Below are 4,529 nucleotides of genomic sequence, written 5' to 3'. Positions count from 1 at the left end.
AAAACTGAAACATGGTAATGAGTATTCAGACCATTTGCTCAGTATTAAGTAGAAGCACCCTTTTGAGCTAGTACAGCCACAAGTCTTCTTGGAAATGATGCAACAAGTTTTTCACACCTGGATTTGGGTATCCTCTGTCATTCTTCCTTGCAGATCCTCTCCAATTCCATCAGGTTGGATGGTGAATGTTAGAGGACAGCCATTTTCAGGTCTCTCCAGAGATTCTAAATTGGGTTTAGGTCAGGGCTCTGGCTGCGCCAGTCAAGAATGGTCAGAGTTATTCCAAAGCCACTCCTTTGCTATTTTAGCTGTGTGCTTAGGGTCATTGTCTTGATGGACGTTGAACCTTCAGCCAAGTCTGAGGTCCAGAGCACTCTGGAAGAGGCTTTCATCCAAGATATCTTTGTACTTGGCCGCATTCATGTTTCTTTCAATGACAACCAGTCGTCCTGTCCCTGCAGCTGAAAAACTCTCCCATAACATGATGCTGTCACAACCATGTTTCACTGTTGGGATTGTATTGGGCAGGTGATAGCAATGCTTGGCTTTCTCCACACATACTGCTTAGAATTATCACCAAAAAGGTGAATCTTCATCTCATCAGACCAGAGAATCTGATTTCTCATAGTTTGAGAGTCCTTCATGTGTTTTTTTAGCAAATGCTATGAGGGCTTTCATATGTCTTGCACTGAGGAGAGGCATCCGTCTGGCTACTCTACCACAAAGGCCCGACTGGAGGAGAGCTGCAGTGATAGTTGACTTTGTGGAACTTTCTCCCATCTACATACTGCATCTCTGGAGATCAGCCACAGTGATCTTGGGATTCTTATTTACCGCTCTCACCAAGGCTCTTCCCATGATTGGCTGCAATGAAACAAAGAGTGAAAATTTTAGAGGGTCTGAATACTTTCCATACCCACTGTATATGGTGAGTAGTATATAACTCATTTGTGGGAAGAGGGTATATCTTTGTAGCTACAGCTGAGTGATATAGTAATAGTCAAGCAATCGTGATAAGTGATAAATAGAATGTGTATCTCATAAAAAATATAAAATGAAAGATAGAAAACTTGTTCATCATTATGTTCCTATACCCTGTTCTCCTAGCTCCTGTCTTCTAGATCACTCTCAACAAGTTTCTCAAGTTGGATCCATATATCATGACAAAGTGTCCACTGGAAACCCGTATTGAAAGGTTATAAAGCTGTTGCTTTTATGTGTAAATATGCTACTTTCTATATACAAGAAGGAAAGAAAGGAGATGAACCCGTCTAAATATCACCAGATTTACATAGATTGGTAATATCAAATAAAATCACATAAACATGTCCTAGTGGAATCAATCATCCCACGCAGTGATCTCACATGTCATTGGTCATGCAGGATGCGGTGATTATAGTCCATTGGATACATTTCAAGGATTGCAGTAGTAGAGAATGTCCCATATATGGTTGGATTTCCAAGCAATAGATAAGTACATGCAGCTCTGGCAAACATTAAGAGACCACTGCACAGATTTATAAAAATCAGCTTCTCTACATGTCTGACAGCCATTCCATTGCAGTGTCAGTTGAATTCCAACCAGAGTACACCTCATTCTACTTAAAGTGCTTCTGATTAGGTGATTACCTGAACCAAATCTTATTAAACGAAGGAAAGTATTAAAAACCCTGCTGTGGTGTTCACAATCCTCTTGCAATCAGACAAGCTGGATGGCAAAACAAGTACTGGTAATATCCCAAAAGTAATAGGAATAAAAAAATAAATTTTAAGCATGCCAAAGGAGTTGAAAAGGAAAGTCTTGAGTGAGGAAAAGAAGGGCTCAATTCTGGATTTACTAGCAGAGGTATACAGTGAGTGTCATGTTGCCTCCATCCTTAAAATTTGTTAAATGGCAGTCCACTACAACACGGTCAAGCAGACGCTCACAAATGAAAATTGTAACACGGAGGACCGTGAAATTGCATAATAAAGAACAAGGAGAAAGGTCCTCCAATTTAGGATAAAAGATTAAATTTTTATTTTTACTTATAGCATGGAATAAAACAGAATCGGCAAACCATACTGAAAATGAAATGACAGTAAAACACACAGCCTCTGGGTGAAAGCTACTTATTCAGTGACTAGAGCAGAATGTAATTTTACACATAATTATACAATCTGGCAACAGATAATAATCTATATCTCTCACAAAGCACATGGAAAATACAAGTACAGGAATATGCTGCTAGAGAAAAATATTTTTCCTTTTTGTAAAAATGAATATTTATGCATTAAAGAGCATCCATAGAACCTTGGACATTGCTGGTTTGATCCTCCTCCATGAGGAAACTAATCCACAATAAAAGATTATGAAAAAAATATTAAATAACTTTATAAGGAGGGGATAAATGTGAAAAATACATCTCATGCAATACATAGGTATTCCAAATATTACTAGTTTCTCACATTAAATCCTCCATAAGGGAAATATCCCATAATACAAAATCATGGTAGAAATCTAATATATAAAGCTCAAAGTGTGTGTGTATGTCCGGGATAGGCATCCGCACCGTCGCAGCTACAGCCACAAAATTTGGCACAGTCACACGTCTGGACCCCGAGAGCGTCCTAAGCTATGTTGTGAGGCGAAATTTTAACCCAGCGCATTCCAATTCATCAAACAATTTTGCCCCTATCTACATAATGGGGGAAAAAGTGTGTGCGCGTCAAGCCCCGCCCCTCATTATGTCAATGCCCCTATTTGCATACTGGGGAAGCAGTGTGTGCGTATCAAGCCCCGCCCCTCATTATGATGTCACAATGGTTGCCATGGCGACGCTGATGTCGTCATAGGTTGCAAGCCCTGCCGCCGCTCATTATGATGTCATAATGGTTGACTATGGGATGGAGGATGTGTGATGGGTATATGGGCACTGGACTATGGGATGGAGGATATGTATGACGGATATATGGGCACGGGACTATGGGTTGGAGGATGTGTGATGGTATATGGGCACGGGACTATGGGATGGCGAATAAGTATATGGGCACAGGACTATGGGATGGCGAATATGTATGATGGGTATATGGGCATGGGACTATGGGATGGAGAATATGTATGATGGGTATATGGGCATGGGAATATGGGATGGAGAATATGTATGATGGGTATATGGGCATGAGATTATGGGATGGAGGATGTGTGATGGGTATATGGGCACTCGACTATGGGATGGAGGATATGTATGACGGGTATATGGGCACGGGCCTATGGGATGGTGGATATGTATGACGGGTATATGGGCATGGGCCTATGGGATGTGGATATGTATGATGGGTATATGGGCACGGGACTATGGGATGGAGGATGTGTGATGGGTATATGGGCACTGGACTATGGGATGGAGGATATGTATGACGGGTATTTGGGCACGGGACTATGGGATGGACGATATGTATGACTGGTATATGGGCACGGGACTATGGGATGGAGGATGTATGATGGGTATATGGGCACTGGACTATGGGATGGAGGATATGTATGATGGGTATATGGGCACGGGACTATGGGATGGAGGATGTGTGATGGGTATATGGGCACTCGACTATGGGATGGAGGATATATATGATGGATATAGGGGCATGGGACTATGGGATGGAGGATGTGTGATGGGTATATGGGCACGGGACTATGGGATGGAGGATGTGTGATGGGTATATGGGCACTCGACTATGGGATGGGAGGATATGTATGATGGGTATATGGGCATGGGACTATGCAATGAAGGATGTGTGATGGGTATATGGGATGGAGGATGTGTGATGGGTATATGGGCACTCGACTATGGGATAGAAGATATGTATGATGGGTATATGGGCACCGGACTATGGGATGGAGGATATGTATGATGGGTATATGGGCATGGCACTATGGGATGGAGGATTTGTAATTGGTATATGGGCACAGGACTATGGGATGGAGGATGTGTGATGGGTATATGGGCACGGGAGTATGGGATGGAGGATGTGTGATGGGTATATGGGCACGGGACTATGGGATGGAGGATGTGTTATGGGTGTATGGGCACGGGACTATGAGATGGTGGATATGTATGATGGGTACATGGGCACGGGACTATGGGATGGAGGATAATTATAATTTGTTATAACTAACCACAGTTAGTTACTATGCCCGGGCAGCGCCGGGCTCTTCAGCTAGTATAATATAAATTCATTAGGAGAAGGATAAATGTGAAAAAGTATACCTCATGGCTCCATTGAAGACAAATTAATGAGAACCCTGGGTGATCTTTTTCTGGTAATAACTCATTAATTTGTCTTCAATGGAGCCATGAGGTATACTTTTTCACATTTATCCTTCTAATGAATTTATATTATACTAGCTGAAGAGCCCGGCGCTGCCCGGACATAGTAACTAACTGGTTAGTTATAACAAATTATAATTATCCTCCATCCCATAGTCCCGTGCCCATATCCTCCATCCTATAGTCCTGTGCCCATATACCCATCATACATATCCTCCATCC

This window comes from Dendrobates tinctorius, unplaced genomic scaffold, assembly GCF_039654945.1.
Source record: "Dendrobates tinctorius isolate UK_male_01 unplaced genomic scaffold, ASM3965494v1 ptg000012l, whole genome shotgun sequence".
NCBI classification, from domain to species: Eukaryota; Metazoa; Chordata; class Amphibia; order Anura; family Dendrobatidae; genus Dendrobates; species Dendrobates tinctorius.
The sequence above is the reverse complement of the archived record's forward strand: the minus strand, read 5'-3'. Positions refer to the sequence as shown.